This window comes from Ceratotherium simum, chromosome 6 (assembly GCF_057802395.1).
Source record: "Ceratotherium simum simum isolate JZ-2026a chromosome 6, ASM5780239v1, whole genome shotgun sequence".
In the NCBI taxonomy this organism is placed as follows: domain Eukaryota; kingdom Metazoa; phylum Chordata; class Mammalia; order Perissodactyla; family Rhinocerotidae; genus Ceratotherium; species Ceratotherium simum.
In genome coordinates this window covers 30907047-30921207 of record NC_141905.1, presented here as the reverse complement: position 1 = coordinate 30921207, position 14161 = coordinate 30907047, and the positions used below count along the sequence as shown (strand labels likewise).

General features: G+C 54.1%; 1 protein-coding gene and 1 long non-coding RNA gene across 3 annotated transcripts in view; one reads left to right on the top strand and one right to left on the bottom strand.

The window, feature by feature from the left end:
- Window positions 1-5358: 5358 nt before the first annotated feature.
- Window positions 5359-13066, bottom strand: LOC147916822 (uncharacterized). Its single transcript, XR_015552460.1, has 3 exons — window positions 12953-13066; window positions 12726-12863; window positions 5359-5894 (listed from the first exon to the last, which is right to left on the bottom strand). It is a non-coding gene; the product is annotated as an uncharacterized LOC147916822 (long non-coding RNA).
- Window positions 9990-14161, top strand: part of PALD1 (phosphatase domain containing paladin 1) — a 93474-nt gene continuing 89302 nt past the window's right edge. Inside the window, exon 1 of one of the 2 annotated variants that reach the window (XM_087432073.1) lies at window positions 9990-10010. The gene's annotated coding sequence lies outside the window, so the exon portion shown is untranslated. Of the gene's footprint in view, window positions 10011-10293; window positions 10325-14161 lie in introns of those variants that run through there. The other variant, XM_087432072.1, reaches the window with a different exon arrangement.

The window sequence follows — 14161 nt, the reverse complement described above, 5'->3', positions numbered from 1 at the left end:
TCCACTTCTTATATCCTGGGCCTTCGCAGCCGCCCCGCCCCCGCCCTTCCTGCCTGGGGAACGCTTTACGATTATATACACCCCCCCCTGGTGGCCCCCCCAGAGGGACCCCCTGCTGGGGCGGGCGAGACTTGAGCCTGGCAGGGAGGAGACCCGCAAAGCTGGAGGAGCCGTTAGGTCCAGGGACCCTGGCATTCTGCTACTGCAGATACTAAAGGCCTTGTTCCTGAGACATAGTGAGCTTGTCTCTGGCAAACTAACTCCCAGGTCAGAATTGTGGCTTTCCTTCTCTGCCTCACCTGGGATCCCTGCCCTTTCCTGCCCTCTCACGCTCCAGATGGAGCAGGCTCAACAAGGAGCAGGTAATGGCGGGGACCCTGGGGGCTCTCAGGCAGGGTGCTGTGTACACTGGCCTGGGAGACTTCAGCCCAGCCTCACCGGTGCAGCCTTCCAGGACACTGTCCAGAAGGCTTCTGGGAGCACCCTTGGCCTTATCTGGCAAGGCTTGTCTGGAGGGCTGGCCTCTGGGAAACTGCTGGGTACCCGGAGTGGCTGGAACAAAGAAGGTGAGCTCCAGACAAGGCCCAGAACACCTGCTTCAAGTGCTCTCCCAGGGAAAACAGAGGGTCTGGTGGCCGGAACGAAGGATGGCCTTTTCCATCAGAAAAGGGAGTGTGCAGCAGAAGCTGGAGCCCGGGGTATAGCTACCCGGGTGATGCTGGCCCTCACGAGGGGGGCGCCTGTGGTGTCATCAGGCTCTTCCCTTCCCAGGTGCACATCACCCCAGTGATTTCAGGAGAGAGGTGTTGCTGTGTTGTCCGTGGCCTGCGATCCCTGCCTGCCCCGGCGTTACTCCAGGAGACCTGGGTCTCAGCTTGGGACCTCTCACTCCCCTCTCCCTGGGCTCTGCTTTCCTCATCTGCACAACAGTGGTCCTTGCCTGGCCTCCCTTCCAGGTGCAAAGTCAGGTCAGAGCTGGAATCACCTTTAAAGAAATGTAAATCCGTGTCCTCGTCAGGCCCCAACTGTTTTCCTCAGCACAGGAGGGCTCCTTCTCCCCCAGCCCCCGTTCTTTCTGAGCCCTGACAAGCACATCAGCAGCTGGCTAGCACTTACTGGAACACTCACTCTGTGCCAGGCACGTCTCGGCTTCTTTCACAGGATGCTGCCAGCTCCAAAGAGCCCCAGGCTCAGCCCTGAGCAGGTGTTAGACAATGGAGCCAGGAGCTCCAAACCTGCGTCGGGCGGAAAGCCTTCCCACCCAGGAGGAAGGTACTCCTAGGGGAGAGCCGGGTTGCAGACCCGAACCGGCCCCAGGACCTAGGCAATCTGCTCACCCTGCCCACTGTCAGTTCCTTAAAGCTGGGGACTGTTGTGTTCCTCATGCTCTCCCCACGGTACATGTCTTTGTTGGGGCCCAAAGAATTTTAGCCGAGTAGATAAATCAATGACCGGCATGTGTCCGGACTTGCCTGAAGGTAAGTATCACCAGGGGTGTTTGTTAAACTATTGATTCCTGAGTCCCAATCCCGACCTTCAGAATTAGAATTTGGAGAGAGAATCTACATATTTAACAAGCACCCCTTTGATTCTGATCAGACAACTTTGAGAACCAGGGTGGGCTAGGTTGCGGTTTGGAACCCACCTCTCTGCGTTCGGTTTCCTCATGTGTAAAACCTGACTGAAGATACCTCCTTCCATGCAGATTAAGTTAAACGAATGCTAAAATGCTTTGCAAGCTCTAAAACCTGGTGTGTTTGTAAAGCTTATGCATATGGATATTATTATGGGTATGCAGTGGTTGTCATCCGACTTCCCCAGTCTGGGGCTTGCTGGCTCAGGATTGTCAGCCCCAGCCCTCCGCAGCAGACCCCTCCCCAGCGGCACCTTCACACAATGATAGATTGTGGTTAGTGCTGTGGGAGCCCCTGAGGAGGACGCGGGAACACGGGAATGAAGAACACGGAGAATGGCAATGCGAGAGGTACATATAGCTAGAGAGAGGTATGTAAGTCAGCCTCCCCAAAACCCAGATCTCCCCAGTCCCCACATTTCCTAGAATCCAAGTGGTCCCTGTTTAATCAGTGACATTTGGCACAGAGCAGTCTTATCCACCAAGATTGGGGAAGGAACAAAAAAGATGATATATCTACTTCCCATACTGGACCAGAAGCTTCTTGAAATCAAGGGTAACTCTCTATTCATCCTGTGTCCCTTGCACTATGTGGCACACAGTAGGTGCTCAATAAAAGTTTCAGTTGCAATGAATGATAATAACAAGAGCTCACATTTATTGAGCACCTAAGGCAATAGGCACTCTGTTAATCATTGCATTGATTTTATCATTGTCCCCACTTCAGGGATGAGAAAACAGAGGCTCAGAGGGAAGAAGGTAACTTGCTCAAGGCCACAAATTTACAAGTGGAAACAGCCAGTCTGCTTGTTACCCAAAACCCTGCTTTTAGCCCTATTGCTTCCCCCATAGATGAGAGGGTGAACGTGTGCCTTGTACTAAGACCTTTACAAAACTCTCAAATAAAAGTCTTGCCTTTCCCAGGGTCTGTGAGCGGCAGACGGCTCATTTCTGATGTGTATTGGCCCAGAGCTGTGTGGGGGCCTGGAACTGCTCTCTGACCAGCACGCCCGATTCTGTCCAAGCCCGTCCATCACTGAATTTTCTCCAGCTCTGGCACCCTGGAAGAACCCGAATCTCTGTCCCCTCCTCAAGACAAGGGCTAACAGCCATCCTTCTCATTTTTCAAGGACATTTGTTAATGCAGGACCTGCTTCCTGCAAGAAAGACGGGAAGTGTCTTCTACCCAGGAAGGGAATGACACTTTCTCACTTCCCCTGCCCCAGACAGACTGACCGACAGGTTACCCGACCTGGGAGATAACCTTTGAGGGCCATCCGCGCTGGCTGGAGGGTGGGGGGCAAAGTCCCTCAAAGTTCTCGAATGCTTTCCATCGGGCCATTCCAGACCCTTCCTTGACATGAGCGACATGATGTGGCATGGTTAAGTGCCAGGCTCTGAGGTCAGGCTGCCAGGAGGCAGAGTCTGGATCCTTCTCCATCACCACCTGGGCATATTAGACCAGTCACTTGCTGTCTTGAAGTTGCTGCTTCCTCAGCTGTAAAGTGGAGATAAACGATAGTATCTACTTGACAGGGACGTTGTGAGTAGTCAATGTGTGTACAGCGCATAGTGCATGTAGCATTTGGTCATTCGTTTATTCATTCTTTGAACAAACCTGCTTATCTGGTGAGTCTGAGGCAGGGTAACTCCAAGGGCTAGATTCTCAGGGAGTCGAGGCAAGAAAGCAGTTTAGCTCTGCACATATCTAATGAGCACTTTCTATATGTCAGTGTGACACTGGCTGTCTCCACATGTATGTTAGCCTGCAGAAGCCTATGTGATCCTATTCAGCCCTCACTGAAGCTCGCAGGGATGGGGAAACTGAGGTACAGAGGATTTAAATAGCTTAAAATTAAGCTTTGCGAGGGTGGAGGGCATCTGCTTTATCATGTCCCTCCAGGGCCTAACACAGCTCCTGGCACACAGGAACTCAGGAAGTATTTGTCACGTGATTGAATCAACCCCATATTCCCGAAGCAGGTTCCCAACCCACCTCTGCCTTTCATGTGCTCCTTCTTCTGCATGCAGCCTCCTGCTGTTTCCACTCTGTCCCCCTGCTAAACTACTCAACTATCCAGACACAGCTTAAAAATCGCCTCCTCTACAAACCTATCACTAGCTCCACAGCAACTTGGTAGAGCCCTCTTCTACGTAAAGCTTCGTAGAGCAGTTGTCACTCCTCAGTGGCCACCGTCAGACTGTGAGCCCCCTAGACGCAGGGACGACTCCCCAACTCATTTCTCTCCAAAGCCCAGCCCCTGATTCATGACTGACAGTTGCTTGCTGTCATTTTCAGCCTAAATGAATGAATGCAGTCCCAGCAACGACAGAGGCAGGTCTAAGCACAGGCTTCTGGGTTCTTCCATCTTTAGGACTTGTCCACCCCTTCTGTTATCCCCACTGCTGGTCTTGGAGGCCGACACCCAGAGCTGAGAGGTACTGTGTGGGCGCCTCTGCTGAGCACACGAGGCGGCTCTCTATGATCTGGACGTAGAGAGCACAGCCCTCCTGCACAATCCCCTTGTTCCCCAAACGCACTCCAGCCCCATGGAAACACCTACCCTTCCCCGGAGCTCAAAGTTGTGCTTCCTCTGCCCGGAATCACTTAGCCCCCTCTTCCTTAGCACACAACCTCCTATTTATCCCAGAGTCCAGCTCAAGGGTCTCCTCTTCCAGGAAGCCTTCCTCACGCAGTCTCCCTCCACCTTCAGGCTCTGACCCAGCTGCTTTTTGTTGAGGGGTCGAGGTCCTTGAGCCCCTAGAACTTTTCCATCAGCAAGCCTGGTGCCCGGTTTGCTGGATATTCTTCAGAGTGCTCAGCAAAGGGCCTGGCGTGGTTGCAAACTAGGCCTGCCGCCAGCCTTGGCTGATAGCAGTGTTGTGTCTGCCCCCAACAGTGTTTTGAAAGATTTTTATGTGAATTGCCAACACTGAAAATTCTTAAGATTTTGCGTAAAATAGATATTTTTTATCATGTGAGAAGTAGAAAGTTCTGGGCCCTCATTTCAACATGGCAAAAGGTCCCTGAAGCTGAATAATAGCTGCTTCCTTTTAGGCAGGGTCTCTTCTTCAGAGTGCAACTTATTACACCCATTTTCTGGCTCTGAAGACAAATGAGTTTGAGACCCTTGCTGCATGCTGGATGACAGAAAGACACTGGGATCAGTTAGGAAACGCAGACTCAGGAGTGTTTGGGTTGGGCCGCCCCATGTCCTTCTCCACAGGGACTAACCCATGGATTGTGGGTACCTGGCCCCGGCTGGATGAGATAGGAATAATCTATTATTTAATAAGTGCTTGCATCATCTAATTTACGCCTCCCATCACTCCTATGGAGCACATTGGATATTTACTCCCATTTTACAGATGAGGAAACTGAGGCTCAAAGGGGTTAAGCAGCTTACCTGAGATGGAACACCGAGCAAGTGGTGAAGCTGTGATGGATCCTCAGTCATTCTGACTGGATACTACCACATCCCAGCACAGTCGTTTATGACCTCCCTTGCACAGAGGGGCCCCTCCCCACTGACCCCATCGAAACTGACCCCCTGCACTTTTCACATCACCCCGTTCATTTCCTCCACAGCACGTCCATGGTCGGAAATTAGCCTGTTTGGTTTGGTGCTGTTTGTTTATTTTGTGTCTGTTCCCCTCCACCAGCACTGGGCTATAAAGTTCACCACGGAACACCCCCCCCCCACCCCCGGTGCTTAGCACAGTTTGATACAAGTACTCAGAATGTATTTGTTGAATGAAACATTTAACTCAGCCCCTGGACTGGGGGACACAGAGGTAAGGCGAGGATGGGGTGGCCCTTCTTGATCCAGTGGCCACCAAAAGGACGTAAGCCCCCCCAGGTCACTAGCTTCCTCTGGTTTCATGTTCTTCCACCTCACTCTTCTGAGCACCTGGTGGGGTAGACAGTAGGTGCTCGATAAACGCTCAGTACGCCTGTCTTGGCATGCCGATGTCTTGACATCAGCAAGAGAATGCCTTCTAGTGCTGCTGGCTCCTTATGAACACAGTTCACGTTATTACGCCTTCTACGTGCATCGTGTATGTTGCCCTCTCACCTCCATTCTCTCTGGTGATGCTTGCAGAAGCTGTGACCTGAGCAGGGCTGGTGTCGCCTTCCGAGAGCTGGTAGGAGCCAGGCCTGTCTGACTCCGAATCTCATGCTCCCCCCAGCCCCTCCTAGGTGGAGCCAAGGCCTGACTTGCGCTTCCCACAGGGTCAGGAGGTGAAGGCTCAGCTTGGCCTGGGAAACAAACAGAGAGACCACCAGGAGGATGCCTCTCCTCCCACCCCAGAAGCTTCTCAGCGATTCCCACAGCCCAGCCAGCCACCCCTGTCTCCTGCCTCCCACCTCCCCATCTCCCCTCCACCAAGAGTTGCTGGAGTTGTATGACCCGACTGAGCCTGGGGCTGGGAGAAGCCGCCGTGCACGTGTGTAGAGGGCAAGGAAAAGAATCCAAACCAAGAACAAAGTGCTCACCGTGGGAGTAAGGCTGCTAGGGAGTGTTCACCGTGTGCCAGGCACTGACGGTGCGAAGAGATTGATGTGCACTGTTAGCTCGGTGTCTCACCAAACTGCTTGACCATAACATTCCCCTGGGGCACTTATTTAAAATAAAGGAGTCCCAAAAGTCATAGTGCACTTTTTTCAGTGCTCTTTTAAGCTTTAATAACTTCAAAAGTATAAATGATAGGGGCCGGCCCCGTGGCTTGGCGGTTAAGTGCGCACGCTCCGCTGCTGGTGGCTCGGGTTTGGATCCCAGGTGCGCACGGACTTGCCACTTCTCTGGCCATGCTGAGGCTGCATCCCAGATACAGCAACTAGAAGGATGTGCAGCTATGACATACAACTATCTACTGGGGGGCTTTGGGGGAAAAAAAGGAGAAGGATTAGGCAATGGATGTTAGCTCAGAGCCGGTCTTCCTCAGCAAAAAGAGGAGGATTAGCACGGATGTTAGCTCAGGGCTGATCTTCCTCACACACACACACACAAAAAAGTATAAATGATAGAAACTTACAGAAACTATCCTTTGATAGTTTAATTATTTAAATTCCTTTTACACTTATTTAGTTTTCTGAATTTTTAATAATACCTTTTTAATTTTTTTATTTCAGTAAACATCTGCCATCTTCAAAAAACATTAAAATTGAAACGTCATTTTTCAAAATTCAAAACAATCCAAATGCCCCTCAGCGGGTGACTGGATAAACAAATTGTGGTGTACCTATACGTTGGAATAGGTATTGACAATAAAAAGGAATCAACTGTTGATACATACAACAAAGATGAATCTCAAAATAATGATGCTGAGTTAAAGAAGCCAGACAAAATATAGTATCTACTGTGTGATTTCATTTATATAAAATTCTAGAAAATGCAAACTAATGTTTAGAGACAAGCAGATCAGTTGCAGAATGTGGATCAGGGGTTGTCTGGGAAGAAAGGGGGAGGGAGGAATTACAAAGGGGCACAAGGAAAGTTTTGGGGGTGATAAATACGTTCCTTATCTTGATTGTAGTGATGGTTGGATACATATGACAAAGTTTACTGAAAGGTATTTACAGTGAACTGAAAGTTCACTGTAAATATTTGCAGCTGTTGTGTGTCAATTATACTTTACTAAAGCTGTAAAAATGAATGTAAGTATAATAAACTTTTAAATTATAAAAATTATTATTCAAAATTTATGAACCTAAATAAGCATAAAAGAGGTTTAGATGATTAAACTTTGATATTCTTTGTCAATTTGTATCATTTATGCTTCTGAAGTAGAAGTATACTTAATAGAATATACTTCTACTAAAGCTTAAAGGTACACTAAAACTTTGGGACACAGAAGTCTTACAGGTCTACAGACTCAGTGGGCCTGGAGCGGGACCAGGAGTCCCTGCACTTCCAGAGAGTCTTATTAGGTAAGGTGGGAAACATAGCATCATCTCTTTCTCTTTCTCTCTCCGGCTTTCCACAAACGCATGAGGTAGGTGCTTCTGTTGGCTTCTTTCTACAGATGAGGTGTCTGAGGCTCAGAGAGGCTGGGTGACTTGCCCAAGGTCACGCAGCTAGTTAATGGCAGTGCTGGAATTTGGGCCCAGGCAGTCTGACTCCAAAGCCCACTCTTGGGGTAACTCAGGCAGGGTCGGGGGGACTTGCATCTCGAAATTCCCCAAGCCCTGTGCCCTGTTAGCCATTGGGCTGGCAGGATCCCAGGCTGGTGCACCGCCCACCCCCCCACTCACATCAAAGGGCCCCAGACTTCAAAGGCAGCTGGAGGGGAGATGCACATACCTGGAGGGGAGATGCACATACCTGGCTGGGTATGCAGGAAGCCCGGGAGAGCTAATATGATTAACCCCTGACCCAATGGGGCAGGAAGTGTCTTCATGGAGCGGATAATTCAATGGAAGCAGCTTGAATACATTCTCACCCAATACCCACCCTCAGAGCCTTTCACTCTACGGCTACTAACAGAACCTCTAGACCCGGGAACTAGAGTGAGGTGGGGGCTGTGCCAAATGGGTGTCCATTCCATAGATGGAAAACAGGTTGGAAGCTGTTACCAATTTTGTGCCAGGCATAGTGCTGAGTGCTTTGGACACGTGCGTCATGCACAGCTGCGAGGAGCTTCTTTCACATTGTCTTCTATGGTAGAATTACTCCCATTTTACTGATGAGAACACTGAGGCTTGGACTGCTTAAATTCCCGCCTGGGGTCAAGTTGGCACTAAGCAGCTGAGCTGGAATTGGAGCCGAGGTCTGTTTTGACTCTAACCCTCATTCTCCATCCTGTCATTCAGGAGGGGACAAATAGCCAGGCCCCCAGGGTATCCTGGTCTTTCCTTCACTCTGGTGTGAGGGCAGCAGGGCAGGGGGCAGCACTGTGTTTGCTTGCCCACTTCTCACGCTCGCATCCTTGGGGAACAGGGACCAGGCAACCCAATGCTGAGACAACGTCCCCAGGATTTGAGATGTTATAAATTCACAAGCCCCCCACCATCCCGTGGCTCCCACATCCATCCCCCACCCCCAATCATTCTACCAACTCTTGTACCCATCAGCCCCCTGACAGAGGCTGCCGTCTCAGAGCCAGAGGACCAGAGTTAGGAGGTCTGAGGGAGGCTGTGCCCCCCCGCCCAGCTCCAGCCTTGGCCACCCTGGCTTCCTTCCCAGGGGAGTTCCTGGCCCAACCTCCCTCCCAGCCTCCTCCTGGCTCCCAGCATCCTTGCCCTCCCCAACCTTCCCCCTCTCTCAGCTCCCATTTTCCGTCCTCCCTGTGGACTGCCCCCTCAGAACCTGTTCCTTCCCCACTGGTAAGATCTAAGGTCACATGACCCTTTTCTGCTTGTGCCTGCCTCAGGTCCGGAGCTGCCCCAGTGGGGCTTGAGGGACTGGTAACAGATTTAGAGAGCCCCGCCCTGCTGGGGAGTCCAGCCAACGAAACTCCCTGAGGGCAGAGGGGGAGAGGGGGAGAGGGTATTGGTTTAAAGTAGGACCAGTTAGACTTGGGGTGTGTGGTGTGTGGGGTGCGAGGGAAATGGGGAGGGAGCTGGGAAAACTCTCAGCTTAACCCCGACCAGCAGGTGACCCTGGCCAAGCCACGTGGTGGCCTTGTTGAGCCTCAGTTTCCTTGGCACTTGGCTATCCTGGGCGTGGTGGAGATCTGACCCCATGGGCAGAAGCATTTTCTGATGTTCAGGTCCTGCACGTGTGGGTTTTGCAGCTTCTTCCTCCTCTGCTCATCCCCACCAGCTGATGACATGTAACAAAATATCTCCCCCTTCATTTGTGTGTATTGTGCTTTTCTGAGTACAAAATTAATGTACATTCACTGCAGAAAATTTGCATACCACATAATAGTACATAGAGGAAAAGAAAAAACTCCTCCACTAATCCTGTGATCCAGATGTAACCGTGGTTCACATTTTGGGGTATGTTCCCCCTGCTTTTCCCCCTTAGGCGTATATGTGCACATCCATCTTTTATTTAGAAGAATCACACTGTGTGAACTGTTCTGTAAACTGCTTCTTTCAATGTAACCTGAACATCTTTCCAGGACAATAAGCATCCTTCTCCACGGCCTTCTAAAAATAATTGTTGCTTATTTTAAAGACCTCCTCCTCCAGGAAGCCACTCTGGATTTCTCCAGTTCAAACTGCACCTTTCTCAGGGCCCTTACATCATGCCCCCATTACCCACCCCCTCTTAGACTATGAGCTTCCAGGGGGCAGAAGTCTCCTCTGGCCCCCTGCACTCAGTGCCCTGTGTTTAACAGGTGCTAATAAATGAGGCTGAAAAGGTACTTTCATCATAGAGCTTGCTTTCCCCAGGAAGTCCGGTCGTCTCATCGCGAGGCGGCCGAGGTAAAAGAAAGGAGTACTGGACTTGGGAGTCAAAGTCGTGCCCTTCAGCGTGCGTGCCTGCCTCTGGCTTTGCCTTTTCGATGGCGGAGAGGGGTCGTAAAGGGATGTGTGTGCGGCGGTGCCCCGGCCTGCCTGGCACTGCGCCCGCGGCCACCGAGGCGCCTGGGAGGCTTGCGGAACGGCGGGAGGACGGGCCGGGGAGGTGAGCGCGCCCGGCGGCCGCCCCCGTGGGAAAGCGCGCGGAGGGCGACCCGGCGGCTCTGCCGGCGGGCAGAGCGGGCTGCGGCGCGGGAGCACCGAGGCCGGAGGCGGCGGTGAGTGTCCCGGGCCGGCGGGAGGGGGGCGTCGTCGCGGGTCCCCCGCGCGGCGGAGGCGCCCTCCCCAGGCCCAGGCCTGAGCGCTGCGCGCGGTGCCGTCTTGTCCGCCGAGCCCACCGCCCGGCGCCGCCCCGCGGGCCTCTCCCTCCGCCGCCGCCCCTGGTCCCAGACGCGAGTCCCGCGGGACAGCGCCGCTCGGGGTGAGTCCCCGCTGCGGCCTGGGGGTCAGGGCTCGGGGTCAGCTGGATGTGGCCCCCTCCCCACTCTGGGCCTCTGTCCAATAGCCCAATTCTCCTGCCGCTGGCGGGGAGGGGTGGCATGTGCCGACTTGGTAAACTGTGGGGACCCGAGCATGACGTCATAGTTCAGGGCCCTGTGCGGAGCCCCCATCTGGTGCCGGGGCGGGCGGGGGGAGGCAGGAGAGGCGGTGGGTCAGGCACGCGCCCAATGCCTTTTTGCCCTCCACCTGCTTTCTACCCCCAGGCTGCCCTGGGCGCAGGGAGCACAGAGGCTGGTCTCCCTCCTCTGCCCTCCCCCCGCCCCCCGGGGGCCCAGCACACGGTAGCCGCTGCCACACCTTGTCAGAGCTCGCCCGGAGACAGAGATGGACCCGACATGACACTTTGCATCGTGATCTCATCTACTGCTCACAACACTACAGGGTGGGTACTAAGAGGTGACGTCACTTGCTGGAGGTCACGGCAGCCAACAGGTGGAGTTACCTTGAGGCTAAGGAAGCTTAAGTTTCAGACCCTTCCAAGGCCTTCAGCCCTAATTTTGTATTTTCGTATTCTTTTCCTTTAAAAGTCCTCTCCCCCAACAGTATGAGGCTCAGGCCCCATAACAAGTGATCTCCCCCTGGCACCTGGTATATCTGCTGCGCTCTGCCACACTGCCCAGGGGGGCAGGGGTGGGGGATTGCTGGGGCGGGCCACTGCAGGCCTGGCAGGGCCCACGTGACCTCAGCACCGTTCTTGGCTTCCCAGGACTCCAAGCAGCCTGGCACACCTCCCCCACCCCACCCCACCCCACCCTTTGCCTGCTGTGGAAGGAGCCGGCTTAGAGCCCTCGGGTGACCTCGGGCCCCTCTCTGGGGCTCAGTTTCCCTCATCAGAGGAAGGGATGGTCATTCCAGGGGTGACCGCAGAAACCAGGGTGAAAGTGGAAGGAGCAGAAGAGGCTCTGGAAAGCTGCTGGGTCCCGCAGCCGTGCCTATGTCCTCCATGCTTCCCCCAGGGCCCCCCCTTCCCATCAGAGCACACCACCGTTGCCTGAAACCCTGTCCTTACAGCCCCGCCCCAATCCCCTTCCAGATGCTGCATCTTCTCCTCACAGCCAAGTTGTCGATGGTGCTGCCCCCCCACACTCCCCAGCCTTTGACGTGGTGGAAAGCCTCGCCTACCTCTGGGCTTTTGTGCCACAAACTTCCCTCCCGCCTCCCTGTTCGTGCCTGCTCAGTCCTCTTGGTCTTCTTAGCCTCCTCCTCCTTCTGTACCCACCTCCTGCCCCCCCATCACTCTCCCCCCTTCCCACCACCTGTGTCTCCTGGGGGTCTCACCGTCTTACAGGTGAGGCTGTAAACCCCACCCGATGCGATGGTGCCCTCCCTTTCTCTACCCCAGACCACTCCTCTGAGCTCAGACCCCTAATCCACCTGCCCCCACCCCCGTGCATCCCCCTTGGGTTCCCTCGTGGGCATCTCGAGCTCTCCCGTCCGAGACTGGGCTCTTTCTGTGTTTCTTGCCCACTGTTCCCGCTTCACTCAAGCCCCTCCCTCTACCCAGTTACTCAACCAGGCACCCTGATTCCTTTCCCCACCAGCAGCCCAACATCCCGTCTAATACGGGCCCTGTTGTTCTGCTCCCAAAATCGTTCTCTAGAACCCATCTGCTCCTCTCCGTCTCCTCTGTCACCACTGGTCCCAGCCACCACTGGCTCTCGCCTGGACAACTGCAATGGCCTCCCTGCTGGTCTCCCTGCCTCCCCCTGGCCCCTCTAATCCGCTCCTCACAAGAGCTGCTGCCGTAGCTGGGATTGCGGCCCTCCCCTGGTTAACCCCTTCAGCACCTCCCATCGCATTGGGATCAAATACAGGCTCCAGAAGCCCTGGCCCGCGTGCCTCCTGGCTCTCCAGCTGGAGCAGGCTTCTTGCAGTTTCTGGAATTTGACGAGCTTGTTCCCACCTCGGGGCCTTTGTCCTTGCCGTCCCCTCTGCCTGGAATGCCCTTTCTCCCACTCTGCCTGGCAAACACTATTCACACTTCAAGTCTTTGCTTAAATATGAGCTCCTTGGAGAGGCCTTCCCCCGCCACCCTGTCTAAAGACGACCCCCTCTCACACTCCCTCAGAGCACCCCGGATTTTTCCTTCAGAGCACTGACTGTCAGTTATGTCTTTACCTGGGGGCTATCGGTTCGTGTCTGCCTCCTCCGCCAGAATGTGGTCGCCATGAGGGCTGCTGGATTCCCCATCTGCGTTGCTCTGCATCCCCCGCACTTTGCTCGGTGCCAGGCACATGGTGGGCCCCGGGGAAATACCTGTGGTGAGGGAAAGGAGGAGAGGCCGGCTGCCGGGGCTGTCCTGCCACCGTCCTTCCAGCAGGTGGCCTCCCAGGGCAGAACTTCACCTCCGGAGGTGGGTACCCTCAGCAGGCCTCAGATTGCAGGACAGCTCCCATCCCAGTCCCGGAGCCCCCAGCTGGAGATCCAGTGCTGAAGCCGGCTGCCCTCTTCTGCCTTCCTGTCCCAGCGAGCCCTCTGCACTTCTCTTGCTTCTTTGAGACTACGGCTCTGCATTGTGGTTGTTTTTACGGTCTCCTGCAGGGGGCTAGTGGCAACTTGAAGCCCGAGACTGGATGGAACCCGTTTCTTTGTCCTTGGAGCCTATGCAGAGCTCAGAAAACGGAATGACTAGTGGGAAAACGAAATGACTCATTCCCATGGAGAGGCTGTGCTCCTAGTGGTTAACGTTAAGGCTTCAGAGCCCAATTACCTGGGCTCTGATCCTGGCACTATTGCTTACTCGTTGTGAGACTTAGAGGAAGTTACTTAACTAATCTGTGCCTCAGTTTCCTCCTCTGTAAAGTGGGCATAGTACCTACCTCATAGGGTTGTTGTGAGACTAGAATGAGGAGGTACATGAGAAGTATTTAGAATGGTGCCTGGCATGTTATAAATGCTCCATGATTGACAGCTTTTATTATTGGACCATTTTTTACCCCCTACTGGAACCTCCAATCCCACATGCAAGAGAGTGCCCATTGTTGCACTGGGCATAATGGCGCATGCTTGTGCCTGACACGCGCGCGCGCACAAACACACACACACACAAGGAAAAGTGCAGGAACAACACACAACTCTCCCAGCTGCAGCTCGGCAGGCCAAGGTGCCTCCCTCACTGGGACAGGGGAGCCCGCAGACACCCTGTCGCCTTCCTGGCGCTGTGCCTCCTGCACTTAGCCCGCTTAGCTTGGCAGGACAGGTTGCCATGGCAGCAGGTGACCAGGCCTGCAGGCGGGGACAGTGCTGGCCTTGGCTGAGCTCCCTGGCTTTTTAGAGGGGGGTGGCTTCCTGCCAAGGCACAGGCCCTCCTGCTGCCCAGACGTTCAGCTGGCTTGGGCAGCCACGGCCACAGCCAGTACCCACTACAGTCTCCTGGCCTGGGAACTGGGAGGCTAAACCAGCTGCTCACTCCTGGGCCTTCCCCCAGCCCTGGGCACATGCCTCTTTTGCCCATTCCTCACACTCCACCTGAAAGATCTGGCCTGGGCCTTCCTCCTCTGCCCCACAGTGAACCCCCAAGAGTTCAGGTTGTGCCCAGCACACAGTAGGTCTCT